Here is a 17,028-nt window from a genome sequence, read left to right on the forward strand (position 1 = left end):
TCAACTTTAATATTTTATGATCCATTTCTTTTACTAATTCCTGTTTTTGAGTCAGATACAGCAATTTCTACACAAATTTTGGTTTTCCACTTCTGAGACTGCTTAGCACTCTGGGCTTGTCACGGAAGCCCCTTCTGCCATTCTCGCTAGTGAATATGCTATTTGATTTTCAAAGCCCACCTCTGTGGCCATTTCTGAGAGGAACAGACTCCTTGGTTAGGGAAAAACTTTCCTCCTGGACTCAGTAACAGTATGGTAGCATATTTTATGAAGCATTTACTTCCACATTTTTTCATTCTTCATGGCTTTTTGATCTCTGATTGCTACAGGTTCTGGGCAGATCAAATGAGAAAAGGGGAATCAGTGGAAGATACTGGTGGGACTCCAGTTACTAGGGCACTTCCTGGAGCGTATGGGGTTCCTGGAGATTGTTCACAAAGGAATTTAAGATCAAGGTTGCCAAGTTTTATTTCAAAAAATATTGTGTATTCAAATTCTGAGTGAAAGTTTTAATTTGTGAAAACTCACCTAAAAAACAAACGAGGATTGTTTGTTGTTTGCTCTTTGAAATAATTTAACATTTCACATTCTGGTTCAAGTTTTAATGTAACATCTTATTACTAAGCAGCAGCATATTCAGTTATGACTGACATTCAGCAGGGACAAGTGAGTCCTTCTAAACTTGACATGTGAACTGAAGAGGCATAGGCATCATAACGTTTGAAGTGATTACTTTATGATAAAACAATAATTTTTCAATTATGAGGAAATAGCTAATAGAATATCACATTACCTTTTTACTAAAATAAATGTTAATTTGATTACATTTCTAAAAATAATGAGTGTTGATTTATTCCAAGTGTGTCAGTTAAGTTTCCCTAATTTTAACTCAATAAATCAGTCCAGAGATGATCTCTTTTTTTTTTTCAACACATATGTAATCATTTGACTTTGATGACCTAAGACTTGTCTGCGGTCCTCAGCACCACTCCTCTTTAACAGACCTGTTAAAGACTTGTTCTCTTGTTAAAAAGGAACAGTCCACCCATCCTGCCAGGGAAGTCCCACAGATGCCCAGCCCCTCTGCAGATTCTACAGAGCAGCCATCTTCCTCAGCCTTTGTTACACTGCCCCCTGCACCTCACCAGGTGACCTCGCAGTCTACATTGTTCAAGTTTTCTTTTTTCTCCCAAAGTGTACCATCCATGAAACTTCTCATCGAGGCTCAAAATCTTTTATCTAAAATTGGATTTGTGCCATGAAATGTCTACTCTCTTTAAAATGAAGGAAAATCATAATACCTAACAAAACAAATGTGTAAAAAAACTAAATACACACCATATAGTTGCTTTCAGTTTTATTATAACAAATGATGGCATGATCACTCTTGTCCTCATTATGAATTTTCCTCTGAATTTCAGAAATGATAGAAATTAGAAAAATTTTCAATTTTATTTATGCTTTTATTTATGCTTTAAATGTCTTTATCCTTGAATTGGTTGGCTCCGAGGGTAGGAACCATGTTTTATGTTTTTCCTTATGTTCTCAGTCTCTAGCACTACTCACCACTTCACAGAGAGCTTAGAAATTGCTGCAGTTGGATTCAGTTTGACAAAACTGGACATTTGGACATTTTGGAGAGCAAACATAGAATCATGCAGTCTTAGGACGTTAAAGCATTAGGGATCTGAGGGATGACTATAACATTATGACATACTGGTTTAAATAGAGAAATATTATCAGATTTACCAATTTTTGTTTTTTATTTATTTTTTGACAGGCAGAGTGGACAGAGAGAGACAGAGGGAAAGGTCTTCCTTTTGCCGTTGGTTCACCCTCCAATGGCCGCTGCGGCTGGCACGGTGCGCTCAGCGCACTGAGCTGATCCAATGGCAGGAGCCAGGTACTTATCCTAGTCTCCCATGGGGTGCAGGGCCCAAGCACTTGGGCCATCCTCCACTGCATTCCCGGGGCACAGCAGAGAGCTGGCCTGGAAGAGGGGCAACCGGAACAGAATCCGGCGCCCCGACTGGGACTAGAACCTGCTGTGCCGGCGCCGCAAGGCGGAGGATTAGCCTATTGAGCCGCGGTGCTGGCCCACCAATTTTTGTTTTATTAAGAGAATAAAATTTTACACACTGAGAAACAGGCGTCCACTTGGTTTCCTAATTTGAGACTTCCGTAACTTTAATTTTAAATCTGTAATCTTAATCATAATAAAAATGCTGATGCTGAAAAATTTGTGATAGTCCAATGAGGTATTTCATATGAAAGCATCTATGTGTTTAGAAAATTTTTCTAAAAGGTTATTCTCACCAATGCTGTTTGTTATTAAACAAAACAATAAGAGAAGTTAATAATTCCAAGCAACTATGAGGATATTTCAAAAAGTTCAAGGAAAAACGGAATGAAAACATAAATTTATATTTGTGCAAATGTTTTTGAAATTCATGGTAGTTTTTTCATGATACACATTTCCATGAACTATTGGAAGGTCCTGTATATGTATGGTTTTCAAAGTATTTTGCAGCAAAATAAAATATATCTTGGAGTGGGCACTTGGCAGAGAGAGAGGTCTTCCATCTGCTGATTCACTCTCCAAATCGCCACAATAGCCAGAGCTGCACTGATCCAAAGCCAGGAGCCAGAAGTTTCTTCTGAGTCTCCCACACTGGGTTCAGGGGCCCGAGGACTTGGGCCATCTTCTGCTGCTTTCCCTGGCCCTAGCAGGGAGCTGGATTGGAAGAGGAGCAGCCAGGACTTGAACTGGCGCCCATATGGGATGCTGGCACAGCAGGCAGAGGCTGAGTCCACTGCACCACAGCACCAGCCCCCAATTCTATAACTTTCTGTTATAAGGAGATAAATATTTATTATGTATAATTATTTAGTGCTAAGATCATGTTTGACTTTTACAAGATACTTAATAAATTGCATAGCCACATCTGCATAAGGTGCAAACTTAAAGGGACTTGAGATTGTTCATTGCAGTTCCAAGATCAAACCACCATTTTCTCTTATAACTTTTACAGAGAAGTTGATCAATAAATCTATTTAATCAGATCTCCCAATATTGTGAATGATCCTCCTGGTAGCCAGACATTATAAGTCTATTGTGGCCACTTCTCATTTAGATTTGTTGTTCTGAAAGGATCTGGCTGTGGCACTAAGGTTTTCCTAAGTATAAACCATTCCAAAATCACACTGTTATTACAGGTTGCTTTGTCCTCGGGTGCTCTGGTATTCCTTTTGGGCTATTGGTCTTTCAACATGCAGTTAGGGGATTAAAGTAAATCATTTAATCCATGCCGCATGTCACTCAATAGTATACTTTTGGAAATTGTTTCCACAGGAGCACCAGTGAAAGCAGCCAGTCTGAGATATTGACACTATAGAAAAAACTGACAGCTTACTCCTTGTATTGATTCTGCTCTTCTCTACAAATATAGACTCCGTTCCCTACCACAGCCTTGTAAGTGGGGCCTGCTGAGGTTGCTAAATTGCTTTGTAAATTATTTATTAGCTGGACACCTTGTAAAGATCTCTCTTTTTTTTCCCTTGTCTGACTTCCTTGTGCTTTCCAGGGTCTCATATCTATTGAAAGGTCTCCAGGGGTACTCTGACCACAACCTTCTTATGGAATACTTTCCTTCCTATCTGATATTGTGAATATGATTGTCCTGCTGTATTATGTTTATGCCTTGTACTGTTGATTCTTACTTCTGATATATTGCTTACCAAACATCATAAATGTAAATGTTTTTATGCATATGTGCCAGCCCTAGCACCAGACAGGCTGGCAGCTTGGAGCCAGCACTGGTTTCTAATTTAGAAATTAAAAAGTTTAAAGTATTTGAAGAATATTTATTTAATGATGGAGGAAAGAGTTTCTATCAATAAAAATTATTTATCAGAGTAAATACATATGCTTAATTCATTTGCACTGATGTCTAGAGTCAGTATTCTTAAAAAAATACAAATGCTTTCTCTTTTTTTCTGAATTTTTCCTATGTTTTCTTTTGTGATTTTCTGAACCAATATTTTTTAATGTTTATAATTTTAAAAATACAATTTTGTATCTAGTAAACAGAGCAATCTGATAGATTGCAACTGCCTACTTCTATCCAACTGATACTACACGCAGACATTTAAATTTAAAGATGATCAACATAAAGACATCTGTGCATAATTACATGTATTTCCTTTATCTTTTTCCTGGCTTCCTACAAGAGACCAGTAAAAACACTTTGTGAATTAGCACTGGAGTTATTTTAGTGCCCCTTACAGTTTGGAAATACAAGCAGCTTCTCCTCTTTCACTCGTTCCTAAAATCTATTAGATGACGTTTGGATGGTAAGGGTTCTTTGACTCTCTCTCTGCTGTGTATGAGTTCTGTGACTTTAGGCAAGTAACTTATTCCTTGTAAACATCAGGTTCTCCCACTGTAAAGTAAAATAAGGATAACAGTCACATCTATCCAAAGGGTTATTAGAAGACTAAATATGGGAATGTATTTAGAGTTTTAGTACAGACTTATACAGTAGTCCCTGCTGATTATGACGATTATGTTATAAGACTTCAAGTGGGTGACTGAACCATGTATAGTACCAAACCCATTATATACTATGTTTTTTCCTATACATTCATACCCATGATCAAGTTTAATTCATAAATTAAGCAAAATAAGCTATTAATAATAACATATAATATTAAAACAATAATTATACTGTAATAAAATTTATGTGAATGTGATGTCCTTTTCTCCCTCTCAAAATACCTCATTTTCTTGAACTCTTACTTCTTGAGATGATGTGAGATTTTGCTTGATGAGCTGAATGAAATAGTCATTGTGATGCAGTGTTAGGCTTCTAGGTAAGGGTATTTTTTTTAAAGATTTCTTTGAGAGGCAGAATTACAGAGAGAGGGAAAGACAGAGAGAGAAGTCTTCCATCTGCTTGTTCACTCCCCAAATGGCTGTAATGGCCAGAGCCAGGACCATCCGAAACCAGGAGCCAGGAGCTTCTTCTGGGTCTACCACATGGGTGCAGGGGCCCAAGAACTTGGTCCATCCTCCACTGCTTTCCAGGCTTCCAGAAGGGAGCTGAATTGGAAGGGGAGCAGCCAGGACTTGAACTGGCACCTATTTGGGATGCCAGCACTGCAGGTGGAGGCTTAATCTAGTACGCCACAGCAGTGGCCCTGGTAAGCATATTTTGAACACAAGCACTGAGATACCCAAGACAGTTGACCTGACAACTAAGAGTAAGTGACTAAAGGGAGGGCAGTGTATACAGCATGGATACAGTGGAAAATAGATGTTTTATGTCCTGGGTAGAATGCAGGATTGTGTGAGATTTTATCACTCTTTTCAAAGCTGTGAGCAATTTAAAACTTATGAATTGTTTATGTGTGTATATTTGTAGTATATTTGGACCATGTTTTCCATGGGTAACTGAAATCATGGAAAGCAAAGACCACAATAAGTGGGAACTATGGTATTAGGTATCTCTGATGATTATGACATGTCTATGGTATATAATTTTTTACTTAAGAATTCAGTTTTGTTGTGATTATACTTTAATATGATACCAATATGCACATGTTCAGAATAAAAAAATATGCAGTTAGTAATTCTACATTAAAAATCAAGCTTCTTGGGGCCAGCGTTTTGGCGTAGTAGGTTAAGCCTGAGCCTAGGCATTGATATCCCAATTGAGCTCCTGTTCAAGTCCCCACTGCTCCACTTCCAATCCAGCTCCCTGCTGATAGCCTGGGAATACTGTAGAAGGTGACCCAAGTGCTTGGGCCCCTGAACCCACGTGGGAGACCTGGAAGAAACTCCTGGCTCCTGGCTTCAGGTTGGCCAGTTCTGATGGATGCATCCATTTGGGAAGTGAAACAGCAAATGGAAGACCTCTCTCTGTTTCTTCCTCTCTCTGTCTGTAACTCTGCCTCTCAAATAAATAAGTCTTAAAAAAAAATCAAGTTTCTCTCCTGGCTTCTGGCTTAGGCCTGGCCCAGCCCCTATCTGGAGAGTGAACCAGCCAGGTTGAAGATTCTCTCTCTCTCTCTCTCTCTCTCTCTCTCTCTCTCTATCTCTTTCTCTCTCTGTCTCTCTCTCACTCTGTGTGTGTGTGTGTGTGTGTGTGTGTGTAACTCTGACTTTCAGATAAATAAATTTTTAAAAAATCAAGCTTTTTATAGGGATTTTTTTTAATTGTAGAAATGTAAGGTGCTTGAAAAGGCACTTATAAGATCACTGTAATTCTCAGGGCCCATCTGAGGACAAAGGAGAAGATCGTGCACATTTTTCAGCAGAGGAAGCTAGCTATTTGTAGACAGACTGCTCTGGACAAAAGATGGGTACGGAAGAGCAGAGCTAAAAGCCACAGTGGTCTTAGACAATGATGCCACGGTGGGCAAAGCCTCAAGCCTGCTTCTGTGCCGTCTTCTCAGACAAGTTTGCTCCAGGGCAGTGCTGGCTTTCTTGCCCACTGGTTTGTGCCGTCATCTGCTATTATGGTTTTTATATCATTCTTTCCCTGAATGCTGTAGGAAATCACCTTGAAGATGAATCTCTTATTTTCATATCACCTCCTGCCTTGGAATGCCTCTTTCTTCATTATTCCAATGTTTCCAAACTCAGCTGAAGTGCCACTCCCTCCACCCAATCTACTCCTGTTGTTCCCACCTCATTGTTTCCTCTCTTTCCAAATTCATTCAGCATTGATAGAAAGAATCCTCTCCCACTGGCTGAGATTAGATACAGAGCTAGCTGGTTTAATGAGTGCTTCCTAAGAAACTGTCTATCACCTTGAAAGGTGCAGGGCAAGGGAGTTTCTTTTATTTTCCTTCCTGAGTCAGATGATAAAAGATGAAAGGGAAGCCAAACTCTAAACAGCAGAGTGATTTCAGAGAAAATGCTTGGTCTTTTTTTTTTTTTTTTTAAGATTTATAATTTATTTGAAAAGCAGAGGCAAAGAGAGAGGGAAAGACTAAAAGAGAGATCTTCCACCCCCTGGTTCATTCCCTAAATTGCCACAATGGCCGGGTCTGGGCCAAGCCACAGCCAGGAACCTGGAACTCCATCTGGGTTTTGTACGTGGGTGGAAGGGGCCCAGAGAACTTGGGCCATCTTCTGCTGCATGCCCAAGTACATTGGCAGAGCGCTGCAGCAGAAGTGGAGCTGCTTGGACTTGAACTGGTAGGTGCCAGCACTGCAGATAGTGCCACAATGCCAGCCCCTCATGCATAGTTTTACAGCAGTTTGGAGCCTTACAGTCCTCCCCTACATTTTTCTACATTACAACTTTATACAATAATTTATATGTCCCATACATTTTCAAATAATTTATCTCATTTATTACTCAAAGCAATCTTAGTCAATGTGTGTTATCCTGATTTTATAGAGAAGAGTCAAAGCCTATGAGAGTTTCAATGGTGTGTAGGCAACAAGGCTGATTTCTGTTCAGTAAAACTTAAAGAAGAACCACCTGTCATAGCAGCCTTTGCCTATTCGATTTTGAAGGCAGAAAGGGAGAGAGTCTCTGAACAAAAGAATGGTTTGACATAGAAGACAGGGAGGAGTCAGTAGACTATGTCTGCAAGAGTCACATCAGGGAACAGAGCCATGTGATTTAATACATGTTAACATGTCCATTTACCAAGGATTGTTAAAAAAATTACAGAAAATGAATATTATGAAAAAATAATACATGAGTTACAATTTTTTACACCACAGTAAGCTTATCTTTTAATTTCAGTTTTCTGCAAACTTTGAAGTCCATTGATAATATGAACCAAAATTTTATAAGAAACATGTATTGAAAAATATGTATATCTGTTCCTCTTTATACCCCTTCATGACATTTGATAGAAGTAAATTAATAGAGAGTGAGGAGCTACAGATGATGCTCAACTTATGATGGGGTTACATTTTGATAAGTATCGTAAGTCGAAAATGCACTTAAGACATTGACCCTAGAGATCAGCACAGCTCAGCCACACATTTCTCTGTGGAGTCTCGGTTGATCACTTTGGAGAGCGCAGCGCTGACTGGGAGCCTTGTCTGCTGCCTCTGCCCAGCATCGCAGGAAAGGAGGCAGGGAATAGCACTAGCCAGAGGGAAAAAATACAAATTCTAGCTTTGAAGTACAGTTTTTTACTGAATGTTGTCACTTCACATCATCAGAAAGCTGAAAATCGTAAGTCAAGTCATTGTAAGTTGGGAACTATGTGTGTTAGACTGAATTTCATGTTGCAGGAAGAAATGGAGGATGGCTATTCCCATACTTCCTCACCCTAACGAGTTTCCAGATTTCTTCTTTCTCATATAACTTGAGTCCTGGAGGCCAAAGTCTTATAGTAATGCTGGTATATCAGAGGAAACCTTTGCAATGTGCTTGGACCCAATAGATATTCCTTACAGAAGTGTAAGAGACAGTTCATTCCATGTATCCTTGTCAGCAGTGGACATTGCAATTGGAAAATAAAATGCTAATTCGACAAGTAAAAGAATATATCCTGTATGACACTCAGTATAAGATAAAAATTTCAAATTTTCTTTTTTCAAAATTGTATACTCTTAACTCTTCTGTTTCCCTGCTTTAGCAACAAGGTTTTTGAACTTATATGAGCTTTGTGAATTTTTTACCTGTTTAAACATCATTTAGCAAGTAAATGTGATTTCTATTGATTATATGTAAGAATTAGAAAATTTCTTCATTGTACCCATTAATTTCATTAATCCTGTTTATATTTTTCTGGTGTTTTATATCCAGAATTTTTTTACAAGATTGTCCCAAGTAATTGAGGGTACATTGCATTTTTAAAAATTTTTCTTTATTTATTTATTTTTCTTTCTTTCTTTATTTTTGACAGGTAGAGTTAGACAGTGAGAGAGAGAGACAGAGAGAAAGGTCTTCCTTTGCCGTTGGTTCATTTCCCAAATGGCTGCTACAGCCGGAGCTACGCTGATCTGCAGCCAGGAGCCAGGTGCTTCCTCCTGGTCTCACATGCTGGTGCAGGAACCCAAGCACTTGGGCCATCCTCCACTGCCCTCCTGGGCCACAGCAGAGAGCTGGACTGGAAGAGGAGCAACTGGGACTAGTACCCGACGCCCCAACCAGGACTAGAACCAGGGGTGCCAGCGCCGCAGGGAGAGGATTAGCCTAGTGAGCCACAGTGCCGGCCTGAGGGTACATTTCTTTTTATTTTCTTTGTTCCCACATTTTCCACAGCAAGCAAACTTGCCAGAGATAGGTGCCAAATGATAGAATATCTTTTCGGCCGGCGCCGCGGCTCACTAGTCTAATCCTCCGCCTGCAGCGCCGGCACACCAGGTTCTAGTCCCGGTCGGGGCGCCGGATTCTGTCCTGGTTGCCCCTCTTCCAGGCCAGCTCTCTGCTGTGGCCAGGGAGTGCAGTGGAGGATGGCCCAGGTGCTTGGGCCCTGCACCCCATGGGAGACCAGGAGAAGTACCTGGCTCTTGCCATTGGATCAGCGCGGTGTGCCGGCCGCAGCGGCCATTGGAGGGTGAACCAACGGCAAAAGGAAGACCTTTCTCTCTGTCTCTCTCACTGTCCACTCTGCCTGTCAAAAAAAAAAAAAAAATAGAATATCTTTTCTTTATGTTAATATTTTTCATATGGGAGATTTCTGAGCAGCATTGTATTTACATTTAAATAAGAATCTATATATTCATTTTTTTAAAAAAAGTATTTATTTATTTGAAAGAGCTGCACAGAGAGAGGAGAGGAGAGAGAGAGAGGTCTTCCATCTGTTGGTTCACTCCCTAAATGGCTGCAATGACTGGAGCTTCGCTGATCTGATGCAAGGAGCCAAGAGCTTCCTCTGGGTCTCCCACGTGTGTGCAGGGGCCCAACGACTTAGGCTATCCGCTATTGCTTTCCCAGGCCATTTCAGAGAGCTGGATCAAAGTGGAGCAGCGGGATCTTAAACTGGCATCCCTATAGGATGCTGGCACTGCAGGCGGTGGCTTTACCCGCTATGCCACAGCACTGGCCCCAAATCTATATATTCTAATGCATGTGTTTTATATACAAATCAATGATTATAAACTTGTAGTTCATTCATGAAAATTCTCTGAGTATATACTTTTTTTCCAAAAAAAGAAGTGTGTAAATCTGAGTTGTCCGAAACATTACACTTTCATGAAATGAACAAAGAATGTCATATGGTTCAGTAAGTTAACAGGAAACACCAAACAAATGGCACAATAAAGGTAGACAAAATGTTTTAGCAGAGAGTAAGGAAAAGGCAGTCTCTCCCAACTCACACACACTGGCTGATGATGTTGAAGGCGTGTAGGGATAAAATCACGTGGTAGATAGGTACAAATTTAAGCTTTTTTTACTGTTTGAAATAATGAGAGGAACATTTATATGGTCTCTTATTATAGTTGTATAAATTGGGCTTTAATTTGTGACCATTGAGAATATTGTTCTTGACTAGAAATTAAATTTGTTTTTATTGAACTTAACAAATAAATATTGTACTTTAGTATAAATCATGTATATTTACAATCTTATTGAGTGGGGGCACCATGTTTTAAGAACCGTTTCAATTATTGCCTAGATTTGTGCCTTAAACATAAGTGATCATTGTTATTTTTCTATGAATGGTGATTAAGTATAGTGTTTGAAAGGATCAGATTTCAGATAATGCCATTTATTAACTCAGCATATGCAGAAATAAGCATATACTAAAATGTAAATTCTTAGAAAAATGTATTTTACTTTAATAATTATTTACTTTAAAAAGGTAATGATAGTTTTTATTTAGATTGACTGTAAATTATGGCCTGCCAACTACATGCCAAGGTAATGAGTTGGTGTTAAATAACTACATTATTTTAGAAGTTCAAAAAATTTTTGAAATCCATCATTAATTATTTTGTTCTATTTATTTTCTGTGAATGTTTCAAACACACCTTGTATGCATGGCTCATTCTTTTTTTAACTTATCCCTTTTTAAAGATTTATTTATTTATTTGAAAGACAGAGTAACAGAAAGAAAGGGAGAGACATTTTCTATCAGTTGGCTCACTCCCCAATGGCCACAACAGTTTGGGCTGGCCCAGGCAGAAGCCAAGAGTTGGAGCTCTTGGCAGGAACCCAATCCTCAGGGGCATCTTCCACTGCTTTCCCAGGCACATTAATAGAAGGATTGGAAGTAGAGCAGCCAGGAGTTGAACTGTTACTGCAGGCTGCAGCTTAACCTGCTGTACTTTAATTCTATTTCCGTGAACATTTTGTAGTACCTTTGTGTTTAATAAATGCAAGCACTGGGCCGGCCCCTCGGCTCACTAGGCTAATCCTCCGCCTAGCGGCGCCAGCACACCGGGTTCTAGTCCCGGTTGGGGAGCCGGATTCTGTCCCGGTTGCCTCTCTTCCAGGCCAGCTCTCTGCTGTGGCCAGGGAGTGCAGTGGAGGATGGCCCAGGTGCTTGGGCCCTGCACCCCATGGGAGACCAGGAAAAGCACCTGGCTCCTGGCTCCTGCCATCGGATCAGTGCGGTGCGCCGGCCACAGCGCGCCAACCGCGGCGGCCATTGGAGGGTGAACCAACGGCAAAGGAAGACCTTTCTCTCTCTCTCTCTCACTGTCCACTCTGCCTGTCAAAAAAAAAAATAAATAAAAAAATTAAAAAAATGCAAGCACCCTGATAAATTACAATATTAGGTAAGCACACTATTGCCATCAGCTTATTAAGAGCTGAAACAACATTAATATTTTTATGTGTTTTCCCTTTCATTTATCAGTTATGTATTTCCTTCCTCCTCAGCAAAACCTTGAACTTTCTGACTATTGTATTATATTTACAAGGCCATACTGCAAATTACTAACAATCTAAAGATGTATGAAATACCTATGGGAAAAAGAATAAAATATTAAAACTAATATCTCAAATCTATTACTTCTCAAAAACAACCTTACATTCAAATACGGTTTTAAAATTACAAGTAGTGTGCAAAGAATTTAGAAGATACATAATATTATCAAAAGATAAAACAAAAAATACATTAAAATTTACTTCTTACAGCTAAATGATTATTTTTGGGGGGGCCGGTGCCATGGCGCTCTAGGTTAATTCTCCGCCTGTGGTGCCGGCATCCCTTATGGGCGCCGGTTCTAGTCCCGGGGTTGCTCCTCTTCCAGTCCAGCTTTCTGCTATGGCCTGGGAAAGCAGTAGAATGTGGCCCAGGCTCTTGGTTCTCTGCACCTGCATGGGAGACCAGGGAGAAGCACCTGGCTCCTGGCTTCGGATCAGCGTAGCTTAGGCCACAGCGGCCATTTTGGGGTGAACCAATGGAAGGAAGACCATTCTCTCTTTCTCTCTCACTGTCTGAATTTCTACCTGTCAAATAAATAAATCTTTAAAAAAAAAAATATATATATATATATAAATAGTATTCGGATCCCTGTTATACTTTGTTCTCTTCTTGTCGTGAACTCTATCTGACACCTACTGGCAGCGTTCTAGTAGCTTCCTGAATGTCAATATTATGGTTTCTTTTCCACTCTATGAATGTTACTTGTTTTCACGGCACTGGAAATTTTTGGTTTGTGTCTCACACAGCCTTCAACACCTAGCAAATCATGCAAGAGTTTGATATTTTTAGTTTTCTAGTTATTTTGGATGCCTTGAATCAGAATTATCAATACTGTAATATTCAAAGGGGATGTCTCTCAAGTATTACCAGTTTCAAAGAATCTTGCACCTGCTATTTTCATTTAATTCATAAATAGAAAATATTCTGCAAAGTTCAAAAATATATTAACTCATTGTCGTGAAAGAGATCTATAACACTTTTTTTATTCTTTGAAAATTAACAGGACGGATATTATAACCAGAAAACTGGGAAATAGATATAAAAAATGCAAAGCAATGTCACATGTGAAAATGATACTGCAAAGCAGCAGCATCATATACTCACACATATTGCTTCTGTGTAAATGGCAGTAAAATAAGCAAAGAATGATTTTTGCTATGTCTCAGATGATCAGTGTAAACTTCTAAGGCAATAATAACTTCAATTTTAGGGAAAATCAAAAGCAGCCATGTATACTAGATTTAAAAGAAATGCAAAATTTGTTGCAAAGAGTACGTACTTCCTGAGTTCCATTTAGTTATGATTCTGAAAATTCTGGTTACATGGAGTCCACAGCTTGTTTCTTGCTCTTCATTAAATTTGGCTGAGCATATAAATAAAGAGATATAATGATTGAGAATGAAACAAGGCTGTATATTTATATTTGAACCACTTTTAACATCATCCAGAATTTCTTAGCTTCATAGGATGGCTATGTTAAAACACAGTCTTGGCAGGAAAGCATTTTTTGTGTGTTATTAAAGCACATTGAATTCCATCAGGCACAAGGTATCATATTTGGTTCTTTATAGAAAGAAGTTTTATTTGTCAGACATAATAGAGGCCAGGAGTGAGCTGTTGTAGCAGAGGAATTAAAAGAAGTATAAATTGTATAAATTCACATGCAGTATAAATTCATAACACAACTAATAAATAACCAGTGAGAAAAAGCAACATTATGGGCTGGCGCCGCGGCTCAATTGGTTAATCCTCCGTCTGTGGCACCAGCATCCCATATGGGCTCCAGGTTCTAGTCCCGGTTGCTCCTCTTTCAGTCCAGCTCTCTGCTGTGGCCAGGGAGTGCAGTGGAGGATGGCCCAAGTCCTTGGGCCCTGCACCCCTCAGGAGACCAAGATAAGCACCTGGCTCCTGCCTTCAGATCAGCGCGGTGTGTGACTCGGCCATTGGAGGGTGAACCAACGGCAAAGGAAGACCTTTCTCTCTGTCTCTCTGTTTCAAGTTTCACCATAGAATCCATTATCAGTAGACAGCACAAAAAAGACATGTTTCATGCAAGAGATGAATACATCTTTGCTCCATTACCATATAAAATCAGATTTCTCTAAATATTGCAAATTATTTTTAGTCACTATGTAAAAATAAGTCTTATTTCTATACATTAATAATGGAAATTTTGAAAATAAAATTAAGAAAACAATTCCATTAACAATAGCATTGAAACAATACTAATGAGTAAGTTTAACAGAATAAGTACAAGATTCGTGTGCTAAAAACTATGAAACATGATTGAAACAAATTGAAGAACACCTAAGTAAATGGAAAGAAATTCTATGATCATGGACTGAGAGTTTTCATAGTGTTAAGATGGCAGTATTCAACACAGTCCTGACAAAATTCCCACTTTTTTTTTTTTTCTGAAGAACTTGGCAGATGAATACTATAAGTCCATAAGGAATTGTAAGAAACCCAAAATAGGAAAAACAGAACAACTAATCCCACCTTTAAAGACTCACACTTACTGATGCAAAACCCAATACAAAGCAACAGTAATTGAGACTGTATATTACTGACATAAGAATAGATACAGAGATCAATAGAGTTGAGTAGAAAGATAAGTAATAAACTCATGCATTTATAATTAATTTATTTTGACCAGGGCACCAAGACAATTCAGTGAGGAGAATGATAGTCTCTTTAAACAAAAATAGACAATTGCAAACCTACGCATGAAATAATGAAATTGAAAAGTTAACTAATGATATCAGTGACATATATGACAGCTAAGATTGTCAAACTTTTAGAAAAAAAACATCGCTTTACTTTTTTATAACCTTTAATTAGGCAGTGGATTCTTAGATATGATACTAAAAGCACAAACATTAAAACAAGAAATAAAGTAGACTTCACCAAATTTAAAAGCCATTGTGGGCCAGCGCCGTGGCTCATAGGCTAATCCTCCACCTTGCGGCGCCGGCACACCGGGTTCTAGTCCCGGTCAGGGCGCCGGATTTTGTCCCGGTTGCCCCTCTTCCAGTCCAGCTCTCTGCTGTGGCCAGGGAGTGCAGTGGAGGATGGCCCAAGTGCTTGGGCCCTGCACCCCATGGGAGACCAGGATAAGTACCTGGCTCCTGCCATTGGATCAGCTCAGTGCGCCGGCCGCAGCGTGCCGCCGGCCACGGCAGCCATTGAAGGGTGAACCAACGGCAAAAAGGAAGACCTTTCTCTCTGTCTCTCTCTCTCACTGTCCACTCTGCCTGTCAAAAATAAAAAAATTTAAAAAAAAATTTTTAAAAAAGCCATTGTGCTTTGAAGGACATTATCAGCAAAGTGAAGAGACAACTCATAGTATGGGAGATAATATCTATAAATCCTATCCCTAATAAAGTGCTAGTATTTATAATATACAAATAATACTTCAGTGCCACAATAATATGATAATATGATACATAATCTAGTTAAAACAGGCAAAGGATTTGAATAGATGTTTCTAAGAGAAGATAAACAAATGATCATTTAGCACATGAAAAGATGGTCTTCATCATTAATCATTAAAGAAATACAATTTAAAGCAACAATTAAATAATACTTCATACCCACCATGATGGCTGTAATAAAACAGAAAGAAAATAACAAGTGTTGGTGAAGATATGAAGGAACTGAAATCATATATTGTTAGCCAGAATGTAAACTTGTGCAGCCCCTTTAGGAAAATGTTTGGCAATTTCTTAAAAAGTTAAATCTAGAGTTGCCATATGAATGATCCAATAATTTATGTGCAAAATATGGATATAAGAGAATTTATAATATATTTTCATAGGAAAAATTAGAAAATTATATTCATAGAAGAATTACTCATTAAAAAAACAAAGTTGAGACAATCCAGATTTCTACTAACTGATGAATGGATAAATAAAGCAGGGGTATATCCATAGAAATAATATTATTTAGCCATACAAAGTGAAGTGTCAGTAAATGCTATACTGTGAATGAGCCCTGAAAACATAATGCTATAAGAAAGAAGCAAGACTCACACATGATAATAAAACAGTATGCTATCTCATTAACATGAAATGTTTAGAAGGGAAAAGCTTATAGGGACAACATAGATTACTGATTTTCAGGGAGTGGTTGAGGTGGGTAATGGGTATTACTGTTAAAATGGGGTGTGTGTATGTGTGTGTGTCTGTGTGTAGTAATGGAAACGTTCTGGAAAAGACAACTTTTCATATTGTGATTCCTTAGACAAATAATCCTCAAATATTTAAAGAAGCTTCCTGTGGAAAAGGAAGCACTAACTAAGAAGACAGAATTTGACATTAGGTGGCCCTGTATTTGTTTTTGGTTTTGTTGTTTATTACTTCCCGAACAATTGCTTAAACCCTCTAAGTCACAGATTCTTCTGTCAAAAATAAAGACAAAAATGGTGGTCACCGGCCAGCGCCGAGGTTCAATAGGCTAATCCTCCGCCTGCGGCGCCGGCACCCCAGGTTCTAGTCCCGGTCGGGGCACTGGATTCTGTCCCGGTTGCCCCTCTTCCAGGCCAGCTCTCTGCTGTGGCCCGGGAAGGCAGTGGAGGATGGCCCAAGTCCTTGGGCCCTGCACCTGCATGGGAGACCAGGAGAAGCACCTGGCTCCTGGCTTCAGATCAGTGCGATGCGCTGGCTGCAGCATGCTGGCCGAAGCGGCCATTGAGGGGTGAACCAACGGAAAATGAAGACCTTTTTCTCTATCTCTCTCTCACACTGTCCACTCTGCCTGTCAAAAAAAGTCAAAAAATATGCTATTTTAAGAATTAAATAAGATAAATCAAGTAAAGTAACACAGTATTTGGCATAATCATTTACTCAATCACATATGTTATTTAATTACTCATAGTCACCGTGGTTGTATAAGGTGATTGGATGTACAGCATTTTTGACTTGTAATAAGAGGCGTTTAAAGTCATTCTTGCAGTGGCTCCTGGTCTATATCAAACCTAATCCTTGGTGTCTTGACAAGCTAGTGTACATTGCTGTTTATGTTATGAGTAATTGATTACTTGTATAACACTTTATTGAAGTTGGAGGATTGCTTCTTCCATATTAGGGCTGAATCAGTGTTGTACCCATAAAAACTCTCTCACTGTCTGTAATTATGAAATGATTTTTTTTTGAGCACGGAGAGAGGTGGAGTTAC

At 39.1% G+C, this 17,028-nt stretch overlaps 1 protein-coding gene across 6 annotated transcripts in view; it reads left to right on the forward strand.

Annotated features, from left to right (window-relative positions):
* The window catches only part of HNF4G (hepatocyte nuclear factor 4 gamma), a 138,590-nt gene that overhangs the window by 67,574 nt on the left and 53,988 nt on the right, over positions 1-17,028 (forward strand). For 3 of the 6 annotated variants that reach the window (XM_008255673.5, XM_089335442.1, XM_089335443.1), the window contains one exon: positions 3,353-3,472. The exons of 1 other annotated variant lie outside the window; for it this stretch is intronic. The gene's annotated coding sequence lies outside the window, so the exon portion shown is untranslated. Of the gene's footprint in view, positions 1-1,780; positions 1,904-3,352; positions 3,473-17,028 lie in introns of all 6 variants that reach the window. 2 more of the 6 variants (XM_070075241.2, XM_089335441.1) reach the window with 1 other exon arrangement.

The sequence above is a fragment of the Oryctolagus cuniculus genome, chromosome 6 (assembly GCF_051225735.1).
Source record: "Oryctolagus cuniculus isolate XC-2025 breed Fujian yellow rabbit chromosome 6, ASM5122573v1, whole genome shotgun sequence".
Taxonomy (NCBI): Eukaryota; Metazoa; Chordata; class Mammalia; order Lagomorpha; family Leporidae; genus Oryctolagus; species Oryctolagus cuniculus.